Below are 16,884 nucleotides of genomic sequence, written 5' to 3' on the forward strand. Positions count from 1 at the left end.
TTGAAGAAGAGTCCAGGGGCCAAGCAACTTCAACAAAGAGCTGGGCGAATTACGGCCTCGAATTTTAAGGCAACGACCAGGACCAATGTCTCAAAGATTCTTCATTCCATGTACAGCGTTTCAAACTGTCCTTCAGTTCATCAAGTTCTGCACGCAGATTTTTACACTCTGCAGTGAGGGAATCCATTGCTTCCCCAGTGATAGCCGTCTGTGTGGCAGTAGTCACCATGCCTTCTTTTCGAATCTCAGCGTGCACCACATCTTCACCAGCGGGTAATTGATCATTTTCACAAGGGACAGACTGGGAAATATTGACAAGTGCTGCTGCTGCTGCCAATGCCCTCTCGCGGTCTCTCTTGCGCTGCTTGAGATTTTGTCTTCTCTCAAAGATCTTCATTGAACATTTGAGTTTTCGTTTGTGAGGTGACTGGGTATGCTCAAATATATTTGGCACATAGTCTGGGGATAGTGGATCTTTGGTTTTTGCACCTGAAACAATTAAACAATCACATTATTCATCATGACTACCATAAATAATTAAGCACGTTGTTGAAGGGGATATACCGGTTTTTTTCGTGTATAATACGCAAAATTTAACTAATTTATTGTCCTAAAATCTGGGGTGCGCATTATACATGGGTACAATTTTTTTTAATTTTTTTTTTTTTTTTAATTTAATTTTTTTTTTTTTTTTTTTTAAAGAAAATCATGGTACTGGTACGAGTATTGATTTATGTATTGTTCTCTTCTTGTCATGTTGTGAAAGAATGTGGGTTGAATAAATACCGAAAGAACAATAGTGTGTTTGTACTGTGCTCTGGTCATTTCGTCAAAGAAGGGATAATTTAATACAGTGGTTCCCAAAGTGGGCGGTACCGCCCCCCTGGGGGCGGTGGAAAGATCTGGGGGGGCGGTGAGGAAGAAAGGGGCGGTAGGGGGGCGGTAGGGGGGCGGCAGTCGATTTGTACACAACACGCCGCTCTGGCCCAGTCAGATCCGACAGCATAGACTACAAAAGCAAAAGCTCAGGTTTGTAATTTCAAGCTTGTAATGTTCAGAATTTTATCTTATAATAAAAACCGCATTCTGGCGGTCAACATCATCTTGAGTTCAAGTCAACATGAAATTGGGGACTCGCCAGAACGCGCCGTGTTGTGTTGAGCTGGTTAGGGCAGTGGTCCCCAACCACCGAGCCGCGGACCGGTACCGGGCCGCCAAGCCGCACAAAATTTTTTTTTTTTATCGACGATCAATTAATTCAGGTCAAGACACTCGTCCCGGTCACGTGACATGTTTCCCCAGTCGAGCCCGCAAAGCTAATATGTGGCGACAGGCTAACTAACCAGGCAGTGAAGCATTCAAAACTGCTTCAACACATGGAGACCAAGCATCCTGCAATAAAAGACAAACCTTAAATCACTTCGGGTGTCATTGTCTCCGATTACGTCTAGATGGGACCGGCTCGTTTCTGAGAAACAAACTCAGTGCTCCCACTAATTCAACGTAATGGTAATGATATTATAAATTTATTATTTATTTATTTATATAAATGTATTATTTATTTATATAAATGCCTGTCCTTGGGGGGTGGGGGGCGCTAGGAATTCACTGGAGAGCCAAAGGGGGCGCCAGCCTGCAAAAGTTTGGGAACCACTGATTTAATACAATCAGCAAATAACAAAATGCGTATTACAGGTAATATTTTATTTCACAACACTTTGCCTTGTTCCTTTCGTCTCTGCTGTTCACTTCAAACACGCTCCATACGAACGCAATGCTCTCGTATCAGACGCTTGCTCGATCACCTGCTCGTTTGCTGTCACAATGTACCCTACACAAATCCGAAACATTTGTTGCGGCTCCGAGTCACGACGAGGGGCAAGTTTTGGTTTCCAAGGGTGTTTTTATTCCTCTTCAACGTCTCTCCCATACAGAGCCGCCTTTTTCACATGTCCGCACGTCACTTTCCTCTCTTTTCATCTGATCGCGGTGGTGCCTTTACGGGCAGTCGGAGAAATCAACGCCAACAAAAAAATACATCCAGCCTAGTTAAGACCATACCAAAGACTATAAAAATGGGACCCATTGCCTCCCTGCGTGTGTGACGATCATTGGGACTTTAAAAAAAAAAGGAAACAAAAAAAAAAAAAAAATTGGGTGCGTATTATACATGGGTACAGGCTTTTTTCCAGCATCAACATGCCATTGTTAGGGTGCGTATTATACATGGGGGCGTATTATACACGGAAAAAAACGGTACACAGTTCAATTTGTTTTGTAATGGCATTTCATAACTTGACATATTAAAAAACTGAATAGAGTGAAATCATTCAGATACTGTACCTGTCTGTTCAAGTTGCTACCATTTTTATTTTTTGTTTATTTTTGCATGATGCCACATCTGATTGGCTTGAAAACTTAACCAATAAAAATTTTAACCTTGTGCTAATGGCTTGAAAACTTTACCAATGTAGATTTTACCTTGTGCCAAATGAAGTAACAAAAACCCTCTTGTTAAAAAATGCTACATTAAAAAAAAATTGTTTCACAAGGTTCATAATAATTTTTGGGGAAATTTCCTAATGCATTCACTCGAGAATTAATTGTTCAATTCCAATATGAAGTTCAATATTTACATTGATAACGTTTTCAAGCCAATCAGATGAAGCATCATGAAAAAATAAACACAAAATAAAAACGGGGGGGTGAACTGAAGAAATCATCCCATTCCCTGCCTTGCTGCTCTTGCTGCCTTTCTAAAAATGCACCCAGCATTTTCAACAATCATATTTGTATCATCCCATATTGTATTATTTCACATTTTGTGAAACAAATCAGGGGTGAATAGTTTGTTTACATACCTGATATGAAGTCCTCATTGTGTAAATCGTAGGTTTCCATCGTTCACGACGAATATCCGCGATCCATTTATCACGTTTTTTCATGTTCGCCGGAAATCTATAGAAGCTAAGATTTGGTTTATCGCCTCGTCTATTGCTACATCCAACAGCACAGCAGGTATCCGGCATTTTTAAGCTCAAATAGCAGCAGATATAACAAGAAAGCGTGTGTGAGTCGTAGACCGGCACTGAAAAGTTGACCGCCAAGATGGCCGCCAAGCTAATGTGGGTAGCTTGATGACGTCAGCTGCAAAGCCTCTCAAAATGCTCGGGCGATTTTAGCATGCTTCTCGGTAAAAGGTACGGATCCGTTGTGCCAACAAGGTTCAACTTCTCTCTGTAACGTTTCTTGGATTCTTCATCCAAATGCCCAACTTCGTTGGATAGCAAATCAGCCATAATTCGGATGAAATCTGTGAAAATGTAGCGCAGAAATCAAACAATCTATACAAACACGTAGGAACGAGCTGACCGCCAAGATGGCGGCATAACACAAAATCACGTGATAAAACCACGTGACTGCAAAGCCTCTATAGGCTATAACTATGTATGAAAGATTTGGGGAAAAAAGCATATATTTAACCATATCAGTCTTTTGATATTGATTAAATGTCTTATTGTCGATAATATAATTATTATGCTGGTTGTTCTGACACTCCCAGCAGATGCAGAGTATACTGGCAAGACAAGTCCAGGGAGCAGTGCAGGGGAAAGACCAACTCAGGACACAGACAGACAGTCAGACTCAGAGAAACCTTTTGATTATTTTGCTCGCTCTCATTCTATAGATTTTGATTTGTTTTTCCGGTACCACCCACAACAAAACCCAAATAATGATTGTGTGCATGTGTGTGCAGTGTGCACACAAATGCGTTTTGCTTGTGCCCATGCATTTAAGTGTGGGTGTGAACATGCACGTGTGGGCAAGGCCAGGGTGGCCTGGTTACATAACTGACTCCTGGCCTGAAAAATTCTCCCTGCTGTACAGGCTGTACAAACTAAGTTGTGCAGATTTTTTTCTCTCGCTTTTTTGTTGTCAATGCAAATTGCTGATATGGGAATAGTTTTAAATGTGTTCAATTTAGTCAGATATTCTTTGATTAAGATAAGATAGTGTATAATAGAAAATACATTTTCCACTGTCACATTTACATTGAATTAATCATCCATAAGGTACTCCAATTTGAGCCACAGTGATTATTTTTGTAAAAATAATCGACTGGCTCTAAATTGTTCTCAGCATCGAATGTCTTGTAGTGAGCATATTCAAAAGTTTTGAAGTACAGTCAAACATCGGTTTTCGAACGAGACGGTTCTCGAACAAATCGGAATTCGAACGAAAAATTCGAAATTTTTTTGCTTTGGTTGTCAAACAAAGATTCGGAGGTCGAACCTCGCGGGATGAGCCGAGATGACCCGAAAAACCCTACCGCGCGACCCGGATGCCGACTGACTCCGTTTGTTGTTATTGTATTTTCATTACTTTGAGGATTGTATTAACCCCTAATCATGCCTCCAAAGAAAGCAAGTGGGAGCAGTAAAACCATCCTAAAACACAAAGACGCTCTTAAAGCAATGCGACAGTGAGCGCCCGGCGCGCTGCAGTTGCGCGATCGGACCAAATTAAGCTCCCTGCGCACTGAGGTCCACTAAAGTTTTGGAAAGTACATCAGGACTTTGAAAATATTTTCTAAATTTCAACGACGGCTCTGTTACAATAATGCGACCAGCGTGGTGCAGTTGCGCGGTCGGCGGCGCGCTACGGTTGCGCGGTCGGCGGTGCGTTGCAGTAGCACGATCGGACAAAAATACGCAAATGAATAAATGCTTAAAAAAGGTTTTTTTTTTGTCTTGGAACGGATTAAAGTTTTTGCCATTATTTGTAATGGGAAATATAGATTCAGAATTCAAACAATTCACTTCTCGAACCGCCTTCTGGAACGGATTGTGGTCGAAAACCGAGGTTTGACTGTACATTTTTTGTGAGTGGGTTTTGTTTCGGCATAAAGGCAGTATGTATATGCTTTTATTTTTATATCATATCCTATCATAAAGGCAGTATGTAAATGCTTTTATTTTGATATCATTTCCTGTAACTTACCGCTTCCTGCTTTGTTGTCAGTTACGTCCTACCTGTTTTCTACCTGTTCAAAAAGAGTTTCAACAATTTCTGACCGTGAGGGATGCTACAAGATAAATCGTGAGTAAAGTTTAATCTTAAATTGAATAAAATTTAGATTAAATTGGGTTTAATGTTGAAAGAGAAGGTAATTCATAGTTTAAAAAGATCGTTTTTATTTACATGTATTTACATGCTATTTGCTAAAATGCTAACGCTATATGCTATCCTAACGCGATTTGCTAAAAACAGTCAAACCTTGTTTTGTTGCTGTTGTCACTCTGCCATGTAATGCTGGAATCTTCAGTAAACGACAGTAAAATGTTAACTACGACACAGACTCCTTGTTATTGCATCAGAGTTTAACTCAGGGGTCGGGAACCTATGGCTCGCGAGCCAGATATAATAATAATAATAATAATAAATTATATTTATAACGCACTTTACATTCGGGGGAATCTCAAAGTGCTACATGGCAGATAAAAAACAAGAAAACAAAACAAGGACAAGTTTAAAACAACTGGATGACAACCAAGATATGAGAGAAATTACGGAAATGCTAAGGTAAAGAGGTGAGTTTTAAGTCCAGTTTTGAAAGAGTCAGTGGATTGGGGTGCTCTTAGGTGGTCGGGGAGGGAGTTCCACAGTGTAGGGGCTGTATGGCAGAAGGCCCGGTCGCCCATGGTGCGCAGCTTGGTTTTCGGAACGTGGAGAAGGTGTGAATTGGATGAGCGGAGGCTTCGGGTGGCAGGTTTTGGGGCAAGGAGTTCTTTGAGGTATGGGGGAGCATGTCCGAGGATACAATGGTGAGTGAGGAGGGCGATCTTATAATCAATTCGGAATTTGATGGGGAGCCAGTGCAGAGAACGGAGGATGGGTGTGATGTGATTGCTTTTCCGCACCCTCATCAGGATCCTAGCAGCGCTGTTTTGAATGTACTGAAGCCTCTGGAGGCTCTTGCTAGGGATCCCGATGAGGAGTGCGTTACAATAGTCTAGCCTTGAGGAGACAAAGGCGTGGACAAGTTTCTCAGCATCCGTCAGGGTAAGTGTGGGGCGGAGTTTGGAAATATTTCTGAGGTGGAAGAAGGAGGTTTTGCAGATGTGTTTTATGTGTGACTCAAGGTTGAGTTGAGGGTCCAGTTTCACACCCAGGTTGGTGACAGTGGCTGAGAGGGGAATAGTGAGACCGGCGAATAAGATGCTTGTTATTGGGCAGGTATGGATCTGATGGGGAGTGCCAATTAACATGGCTTGGGTTTTGTCACTGTTAACTTGCAGGAAGCTGAGATTCATCCACGCCTTTATCTCCTCCAGACACAGGGAGAGGATGGATGCGGGAGATGGAGAAGGCTGGGTTATGGAGGGCGGGGGGTCAAGTTTGAGGTATAGCTGGGTGTCGTCCGCATAACAATGATATGAGATGCCGAACTTCCTGATTATATTGCCGAGGGGTAGTATGTAGAGAGTGAAGAGGGTAGGACCGAGTACAGATCCCTGGGGGACACCGGAGGTGACAGTGTGAGTGTCGGATTTTTCCCCCTCAGGGAAACGTACTCGGTCCGGTTCGAGAGGTAGGACTGAAGCCAGGTTAGAGCAGTGCCAGAGAATCCAGTGGAGTGAAGTTGGTTAAGGAGGATATTGTGGTGGACAGTGTCAAATGCAGCGGACAGATCCAACAGGATGAGAAGTGACGGGGAGCCTGCATCGGCAGCCATGAGAAGGTCGTTGGTGACCCTAACAAGTGCTGTTTCAGTGCTGTGGCCAGAGCGAAACCCGGATTGAAATTTCTCAGCGATGTTATTGCGGGTGAGATGAGTGTGAAGTTGGGCAGCTACCACTTTTTCCAGAACCTTGGAGAGGAACGGGAGGTTAGATATTGGTCTGTAGTTGGCAAGGTTGTCCGGGTCAAGTGAGGGTTTTTTGAGCAGGGGGGTAATAATGGCAGTCTTCAATGCAGGGGGTACAGAGCCAGACTGGAGTGAGAGGTTGATGACATTGGTTATTAGGGGACTAATGGCTGAGGTTTGTTGTTTAATGAGGACTGTGGGGAAAGGGTCCAGGGCACATGTGGAGGGTTTCATCTTTTTGATGATGTCTTCTACCTCCGACTGCAAGATAGGGGAGAAGCAGCGGAGAGGCTGGATTGTCCCGGGTGGAAGGAAGGGGGGAGGAGGTTAAGTGGTGGGGCAAGAAGAGGAGAGGAGCTGGGTGCGGATGTTGTCAACCTTAGCGGTAAAGAAGGTCATAAAGTTATTGGACACTACCTCTGAGGATTCTGTTGGAGTGGTGGGTTGGGGTTTGAGAAAGTGGTTGATGGTTGAAAAGAGCTGTTTTGAATTTCCAGGGGTATTGTTTATGATATTGGAATAGAACTGGGCACGTGCAGTCCCAAGGGCTTTTGAGTAGGCCTTCTGATGTTCTTTGTAGGCCTGTTTGTGCACGGTCAGTCCTGAGGCTTTAAGACGACGCTCTAGGATGCGTCCAGTTGACTTCATCAGACGCAGCTCACTGGTGTACCAGGGGGCTGAGCGTGAAAAGGTGACTGTTTTGTTTTTTTGGGGGGCGTGGATACTTAGAAGTTTGGCCAAAGAGTTATTGTAATGGTCCACTGCCTTGCTGACTGATGTAAAGGTTGCAGAGGAGGAGGAGAGAAGCTGGAGGTCCTGTGCTATAGTGTCTTGGTTGATGTTTTTGAAATTTCTGAATGAGATTTGCCGCTTGGGTTTGGAGTGGGGGTGTGGGAAAGGAAGTTCCATTTGAATAAGTTTGTGGTCAGACACACCGACCTCATGAACTTGCAGGTTGCTTATGGCCGATGAGGAGATGACAAGGTCAAGTGTATGCCCTTTGTCATGTGTGGGGACATTTACATGTTGGGTGAGGTGTAAACAGTCCAATAGTTGCAACAGGTCAGAGGCAGGGGGGCGGGAGGGGGTGTCGACATGGATGTTAACATCACCTAATATGATTAGATTAGAGGAAGTGGAGGTACAGAGGGTAGTGAGTAGATCGTGTAGTTCTGGAATGAAAGAGGAGTTTGGTTTAGGAGGGCGGTAAATAAGTAAAACTGTGATAGGATATGGAGGTTTACATTTGAATGCAAGGGATTCGAATGAGGAGTGATCAGGTAGAGGGAGGGGGGACAGCTCTAGATCAAGACGGTGGAGTACAGCCAGGCCAATGCTGCGAGGTTTAGTTATGTATTTATAACCAGAGGGACAGGCTTCATTGAGGGATTGATAGACATCGGGTGGTTGCCAGGTTTCAGTCAGGCACATTATGTCTAAGCCTTTGTCCAGGATGAGGTCGTGAATAAATGATGATTTACGGGTGAGTGCTTGGATGTTGAAGAGATCCATTTTGATTGTGGCTGTGGGGCTGTGTTTAGGTAGGGAGCGAAGTAGAGAGAAATCCACTCCACGTTTTCTGTGCCACATGCAGTGCAGTCCACTCTGTGTTGGAGTGAAATCCACTCCGTGTTGGTGTCCGTCCCGTGCTGGAGAAATTAACACTCCGTGTTTTCCCGGCAACCCGGTGTCCGTCTTGTGTCGGAGTCCGCTCCGTGTAGGAGTGAAGTCCGCACCATGTTTTCCAGGCCACCTGGAGTACTGCAGCCCCGCATGGTGCGCCAGGTATCTGATGACGTGTTGTACATGCGACGGGGTGTCGGGCGGAGGAGGAGCAGATGAATGGTACAGTGTTATGGACGGGTTGGGAGAAAACAAAGTTACGACGGGTGCTTCTGTGAATGTAACGTGGTCTGCGGAGAAGTCCGAGTTGTTTGATGACTGAGACACACCCTGGAATGGTGTGATTACTCAGCTCCAGCAAGCGGGGGATGGAGTAAGTTAACATAGTGGCGGTTGGAGAACACTGAACTTGAGTGTTAGCCATTGGCTAGGCTAGCCAGGATGCCTTGGCGGGGGGTGGTGGGGTGGGCGCGCCGTAGTAGGCAGCCGGCTCTGTGGAGGTTCGCCGCGGTTCGCCGCGGTCCAGGCGCACTGCACACTAAAACTAGAAGCTAAAAACTAAACTTTAATAATGGCTAAAAAATAAATAAATAAAAACACTAAAACTAAACTAATTCTGGTGGAGAAGCGGCGAACAATCAGCGCCAGCGTCCTCTCCCCAGATTACTTCCGCCTTGGTCCACACGCAGCCGTCAAATCAATCAGTCAACCGAACATGCGCCGAACATGGATGGTGGAGTTGGTTGATCGCATCCTCGGAGCGAAACTTGATGTGTCATCCGATCAATACTTCCTCAGAGTGCATCAACAGGGATATGGCTCTTTAGGTGACTGCGTCTGGCTCGCGGACAAATCTGACATTTGTTTACACAATAAAATATGATCACGTTTGCAATCCATCCCATCTGTTTTCTACCGCTGAAATCCACGGTTGCGTCATATCAGCCAATTCAAGCTGCCCTTCGGTGTACAGAAGGGTGACGCCAGGTCGGACAATAAAAGCACGAAAAAAATTAGGCATTTATGGCTCTGTCCGCCAAAAAGGTTACCAACCCCTTGTTAGGTTACGGAGTTTAGCTATTGATCTGACTCCAAATTATGATCAACACTTAACACATGAATTGTTATGTCCTAATCGACACACTGGCGCACCTAACAATTTTGCGAGTTCGTTCTGTCAAAGAGAAGACCAGTAGATCAATCAGACCGAATTTACCAATTGTTTATTCCTGACAAAGCAAGCTAATACAGGCCTGGGTTCCGGGGCCCTCACACAAAAACTAGTGTGCTCTTGTGACCAGCAAGGAACAACACTTTCTTCCGGATTGCCCAGTTATAAAGAAACACACTATGAATATTCAAACATGCAAAACATCGTGAGATGATTGGTCGATGGCCGTCTCCTCCCCACTGGGTGTTTATCGGCGAGTGCAGATGTTCTGGTGGTGGGGTTTGTCTAGCACGCCTGACCACAACGACGAGGTGTGATTCTCACTTCTCCAATCTGTAGATATTTTTGACGGCTTGTACGCGTCTTGGTCTCGCCTGACCGATGCTTGCACCCTGTGTACACAACACCTAGGAGAAAACATCTTGGTGCAGTTGTCTGCACACTTCCTCACTTTCCGGTTCATCAAATGCTTTGCATAAGTACAGCCACTACTGAAGATTAACTTGTTGTGATTATATATATGTCTAACTTAGCCTTTAATAAAATATGTTTGCAAGCTGCCAAAAAGCACATTTTCCTTTATTCCCTCTCATGACCTCATTTATGAGGTCATCACCTGTTACTCTAGCAAGCAGCGACCAGCACACTCTCGGTTCTTTCTGCCCCCGGCAGCTCATGTTGAGTCACCAGGGCATATTGGCCATTCGGTGGCAACGGGCCAACGGTTTTCTCGATCAACTGGACAGTGAGTGATCTAATACATGGAATACAACAGCAGCCGCATAAAATCATTATTGCAGTAAAAATAGCCACAGCAACAAGCACAGACATGATGAGGCCTTTCCAGCTTCCGAACGTTTTCATCCAATCAGACCAAATATTGGTGTGTACACCGGAATAATCTTTCATCTTTTTGTTTAGGGTGCGGAGTCCCTCCAATGCCTTAGTCAGCCGCCCCCCAGGTGCGGTGTTGTTTGGAATGAACGTGCAACAAGATTCACCGAACATGCCGCACACGCCTTGTTCTTTCGCCAATAGCATGTCCAATGCGATGCGGTTCTGAAAGGCCATGAGCGAGGTAGCCGCTAGTTGCACGTGGACCGCCGCAAATGATTCAGCGGTATAATTTCCCAATCTCTGTACATTATAGTGGACATAATTGATTCGGTCCACATTTTTATTCGGGATGACCCATATCAAAATGCTTTCGAATCCCGAGGATACCTGATTGGCAAGTTTGTACTTATCTGGGACACCCCTGGGCACACCGATGACGTCGATATATGTTGGGTCGTTTTCGCTTAGCCATGGTGGCTGTAGGTCGCGCCGTGCCCGCTGCAACAGCCCTGTCAACGGGAGCTCCGCGTTCCAGTTGATGCTCTGGAAATCAATGGGGACAACTAACACAGGCATAATCAGCGAGACAAGCGCACACGCCCTCGAGGCGTTTGCCGGGAGGCGGTCGTACAATTTGTTATCACCACACCACAACCACACATCGGCGCGAGAGAAAGGATTTGTTGTGTTTAAGTTCAAATTCACCTGACACCATGTTTGGTCAACTTGGCCGATGCTTCTTCTCGTTCCATTGAGGACCAAACATGACAAATTTTGCTTTGTGACTTGATTGTCAAAAATGGGTTTATGTTTTTCCTTCCCTACGACTGGGAACACATCGTCATACCTGCTACAATTACCTGTGGCCCGGGACCTTGACAACACCTGTAAAACACATTTTGGGTCGATAGCTGCTGGTACGATTTTCAGGACCAGCCGTGCGCGCAGACAGATCAAACAATCCTCTTGAGTTGAGTGGGCAGCCTGTTCTGCCATGAGAAGCCAATTGTTGTTAATTGCTGATGCTCCCGTTGTTACCCTAAACCATTCATCTACGTCCTTCGGGCTCGGCAAGATCCGTACCCCCACCCTGGTACGGGATTTTTCCCCTAGGGTCAATAAGGTACGGATATTCTCCGCCCTACCTGTGGAGTTATATGTTACAAAAGCAGTAGTATTGGGACACAAATAAAAATCCATGCAGGGATCGTTTCCTACCTTATATACACACAGATGGAATGTGTAACAACCCGGCGCCCAATTAAACCCGTCTCCCTGACTTACTGTGTGGGGCAACGGCGACCGGGACTGATCGATTTTTAACATCAAAGCCTTGCTTCCTGGCTGCCCTACTACCTGTACCACAGGGATCCTATCTTTCCACTCTCTGGCTTTCTCCCCGATCCCATAACTAGCCTCATCCCACGTCTGACCTATCACATGCGACACCGAGCCCCAAGTGGGGGCCCTCTCATAGCCTCGCATGTCTAGGTACCACACATAAGAGAGCCATTCAGTGGCCGCATACCCCCGATGAATGTCGTGCTTAAATCTAACATGAGAAGCGTCTCGTTTACCCCTGGGCTGTAACAGAAGTACAACCTGGCTATGCGTTGCTGCCCCTGGCCACACGGGTCGTTCAACTGACGCATCCCTTTCACCAACTCAGATGTCTGTCGTTTCCTTACTTGATGCTGCCCTTGGCTCTCCCCTCTATGTTTCATCTCGCCCCCTGTCTAACACCACGTCCCATTGCAGTACCAAACCGGTTTTACCAACGGTGGTGGGGCACGTTGCCTCGCCACCACGCTTTCTTTAGCTACTTCTTCTCTAATTGCCCGGGTATGATCGTTGTTTTCAACCCCCAGGGTGCGCAACACCCTCTCAACCGAGGCCAAGCCATACTCTTCACCTTTGCACTGTGCGTAAAACTGCCACAGTTCGATGTACCTGATTCTGTCCCACCCGGATGCTGGCACGAGTATAAATTGTCCGTCTTCCTTACACTGATAAATGCTAGTCCCCTCCTTCTCTGGGGGCCCTGCACCCATTACCTGTTGAATTTGCTTCCTCCACCCCCTTCCTTGGTACTCTGCCAATTTGTCATGTAATGTTTGGTTTGCCTCTGTCCAATTAAACAATGTGACATACATTTGCCAATTTTCGTTGTCACATCTCTGTCTCAAAACCCACTGTTCCTCTCGTGAGAGCTCTTCTGTTGTGTTTGCCTCAGCTTCATGGACTACTTTCTCTCCGCATCGGTGTTGGCTGTAGGTGTGTGAATTTTGAATCTGGGACGTTTTCTGCTGGGAGGTTTCATCAATTGTTATCATCAATGTCCACACAAAAACACAGCTTATGATTAATACTCCTACTAAAAGCAATCCTGAAAACCCCTTCGGGCTCTCCTCTTTCTCCCTCCGTTCCGCTACTCCTACTCCACCTTCCCTCCCTCTCTTGGCCGGGTCCGCGACACGGCCAAACAGGGACACCTTCATCCTGTCGGAACAAACTCAGGGGCCGGACGGAGTTGCGAGTAGTGATACCACCTGCGTCCTTTGAAGTCGAGCTGGGCCGCGTGAGACGTTCGGGCCAAGACACGAACGGGGCCCTTCCACCGGGGATCCGTCCACTTTCTGGAGATGACTCGGACGTACGCGTACGGCGTGAGCTGTTTCTCTACTGACACACCTTCCTCCACTGCAGCCGCAGCGGATTTCTCTCCAATCTGTGCAGACACACTGGATACCAAAGCAGACAAATAGGACCAGTATGCTGTGTGGGACAAATTTGGTACCGGAACATCCTCCGGTGGGACGAGCGTCGTTGCCGGTCCCGGCATCAGATGACCCGTCATCAATTCAAATGGTGCGAATCCAGTCTGCCTGTTAACGGATTGTCGCACGGACAACAAAGCAAGCGGAAGTGCTTGTAGCCAATTCATCGTCGTCTGAGCCATGATTTTGGCCAATTTTCTCTTTTAGCGTCCTCTCACACCTGCCCCGGCTCTGAGGATGATAAATACAGCCGAATCGATGTTTCAACCCCAAAATTGATTCTACCTTGGCCAAGGCTTTGTTGTTAAAGTGTGTACCATTGTCAGAGTGGATCAGGGCTGGGAAACCATGTGTGGGGATGTAATGGGTGACCAAAGCCTTGATCACAGCAGCAGAATCTTCCTTCGAGCACGGATATGCTTCCGGCCAGCCTGAGTAAGCGTCAACCAACACAAGCAAAAAGCGTTTTCCATTCACTCTTGTATTCATGTCGGTGAAATCAATGACCACCTCGGCCCCCGGCCACGGGGCCGGCTGAAACAGGCCGGGTTTAGGTTTTAGCGTAGGGCGGGCATTGAACGTTTGGCAATTTTCACAAGTCGCAACGAATTTCCAGACCACGTCTGAAAGTCTGGGATGCCACCAACTTCGGAGATGGATCAACATGGCATGGGGACCTACATGAGAAGGTGTGTGTGCCTGTGACAGGACGTCTGTCATCAGCTTTCCCTCCGGAAGGGCAGGCTGTCCTTTGGGTCCAACCCACAAGCCATCTGATCGTTTGACAGCTTTTGCCGCTAGCCAAACCGATTTTTGTTCCGGGGACGTGGCTTGCTGGGCGGCACACAGATCGGCATGTGAGAGTGACAGAGGCAAGCAGGAGTCGGGGTGTTCCCCGTCCACAATCAATGGACCGCGGGACACCATCATGTCCGCTGCCCCGCCGTACCCGGCCGTCTGTTTGGCCAATTCGTCAGCCGCTCGATTACCACTAGCCACTAAGGTGTCAGCTTTGGAGTGACCAGGCACTTTGACAACGGCCACCTCGCTCGGGCACTTTAACGCCTCAAACAACTGCGTGTCCTTGTGTGCAATCTCCGAGCCTCTGGCCGTCGTGAACCCATTCTGTAGCCACCCTACCAGGTCGATTAAGGCCGCTGACACCGCATAGGCGGAGTCAGAATAGATGGTCACGGCTTCCCCCTTACACTGTTGTAGAGCCAGTACCAAGGCAAAGACTTCTGCCGCCTGGGCCGATGGGCGGGTGGTGAGCTTCATCACTCTAAGAGGCTGGAAGGAACCATCCCTCCACTTGACCGCAGCCGCGGCCGCATGGAGGGAGCCCTGTTTGTCTCTCCAACAACAGCCATCTGTGAACACCACCCGACCGTGCCCGAGCGGAGTGGAATAGAGGTCAGGTCGGACTTTCGCCACCGTCTGGACCTTTGATGCACATTCGTGCGGACCCACCAACAATTGATCGGCCATGTTCACCCCGGAATGGACATAGTTGACATTTGCAGCAGTCAATATTTTCAACAACCGTGTTTGTCTCAGCGGAGTCAGCGTGAACGCCGCTGACGCAACAAATGAGGATACTGCATGATCAGTTAACACATAGACCGGATGCCCCATGACCGCGTGGGCTGTTTTGAGTAGGATCTTTGCCAGACCAGCAGCATATCTGGAACAATCGGGTTGTCTTTGCTCAATGTTGTCCAAGGGGACGCTGCAGTACATCAACACGGCACGACCGTGCTGCATTTGCTGGTACAGAGCTCCATTCACAACTTTACCTGAAATGGAGACATCTAGATGGAAGGGCAGGGTGTAGTCAGGAGTGGCCAAAGTCGCGGCAGAGGCCAGCTCCTGCACCAGTGACACAAAGACCTCAGCAGCCTCCGGTGTCCAGACCAGGCAAGCCTTGAGGTTCCTGGCTCCCTGTTCGCGGATCAGGGCTCGGAGGACACCGGTTTTGTCGGCAAAGCAGGGGATGTAGTGTCTGCTATAGCCGCACAACCCCAGGAACGACAGCATCTCCTGTACAGTGGTGGGCCGTGGATGCCGGAGGATGGAGTTTCTGTGCTCGGGCGACATGGCGAGGCCACTAGGTGTCAGCACTCGACCTAGAAAAGTGACCTGTTGGCGACAACATTGCAGTTTTTTTCCTTGACACTTTGAAGCCTTTCTCCCCTAACCACAACACTTTCTTTGTTCCTTCAAGACATGTCTGTTCGTTTTTAGCCGCAATCAGCAAATCATCGACATACTGCAACAGCACAGTGCCATCTGGCATTTGACATGGTTCGAGGAGTTCCTTGAGGACCTGATTGAACAATCCTGGCGAGTTTCTGAATCCCTGCGGCATGCGAGTGTATTGCAGTTTGATCCCATTGTAGGTGAATGCGAACACGTGCCGCACTGAGGGGGAAAGCGGGAGGCAAAAGAATGCATTGGCCAAATCAATCACGGAGAACCACTGATAGGCAGGGTTCAATGAAGCTAGGATGCGATGCGGATCAGGTACAGGAAGAACAGGAGTGATAGTGACATCATTTACAGTTCTCAGATCGTGTGCCATGCGCCATGTCATCCCATCTGCTTTCCTGACCGGCCTCAACGGGGTGTTCCATTCGGAGCACGACACTTCCAACACCCCTGCGTCCCAGAGGCCGCACAGGGTGTCTTCCATGCCTTGGTCCGCCTCTTTTGGCCAACGATATTGAGGCCGTTTGATAGGCTGCGTCTCATCCATTTGGAGATCAATAGGGGCCACCGAGTGACAAAACCCAACATCAAATGGACTCTGGGACCACAGGGTGTCGGGCAAGGCCGCAAGCATTACTTCAGCGTCCTCATGATCAGTTAATTCCCTGCCATGTGTGCGAGATACCAACCTCATCTCCAGCAATCCTATGTCTGTCATGTGTTGTTGAATTTGGTAAGCGTTCTGAGATTCAGACCAGTATAAATTAGGGATGTGAGTTTTTCGCCAATCGGTCTGTTGCAACAATCGCTTGACCATTGAGCCCAATTGTCTGGCCTCATGCCCTGGGGCAAGAGCCAGTGAGATGTGTGGTGCCCCTTTTTCTGTCATTTTGAACCACTGCATTTGTTCAGATGTCAATTCAGTTACTGCTGCAACTCCCTCTTTGCCAATTAGAATGCTTGATGAATTTAAATCCCACATGTGCCCCTCAATTTCTTCAAACACATCCCGATATACATCATCACATTTTCGGTCATAATATAGAGTGCAATGAAAAGGATCAACAGGTGGGTGGTATGGCGCCAGTGAGCAGATCCAGGGTTTCCACAACAGGTAGGTCGAGAACACACCGCCACCAGCAGGGGTCTCCGGTTCCAGCCTGGCCCAGTAGATAGTTGCAGTTTCTGCTTCTGCTTGTAGGGGCGCCATTAGCCACTGGCCATGTTGTTGTAGCTGCTGTGAGCACGGGATGCTGACGCCATCTGGAAATTGAATAATCACCCCTTCTGGCCCACACAAGATTTTGGCTTGGACGGCAGACAGCAAATCCCTCCCCATCAAATTGATTGGAGTGTCTGTGGAATGAATATATTTGTGCCACAGTCTACACCCCGTCCGG

At 47.3% G+C, this 16,884-nt stretch overlaps 1 protein-coding gene and 1 long non-coding RNA gene across 2 annotated transcripts in view; both read right to left on the minus strand.

Moving 5' to 3' along the window:
• The window catches only part of tctn1 (tectonic family member 1), a 1,200,810-nt gene that overhangs the window by 273,067 nt on the left and 910,859 nt on the right, over positions 1–16,884 (minus strand). The window lies entirely within an intron of this gene.
• On the minus strand, positions 5,833–16,192 carry LOC119129549. The gene is made up of 3 exons (XR_005099246.1): positions 15,919–16,192; positions 11,226–11,235; positions 5,833–5,843 (listed from the first exon to the last, which is right to left on the minus strand). It is a non-coding gene; the product is annotated as an uncharacterized LOC119129549 (long non-coding RNA).

This window comes from Syngnathus acus, chromosome 10 (assembly GCF_901709675.1).
Source record: "Syngnathus acus chromosome 10, fSynAcu1.2, whole genome shotgun sequence".
NCBI classification, from domain to species: domain Eukaryota; kingdom Metazoa; phylum Chordata; class Actinopteri; order Syngnathiformes; family Syngnathidae; genus Syngnathus; species Syngnathus acus.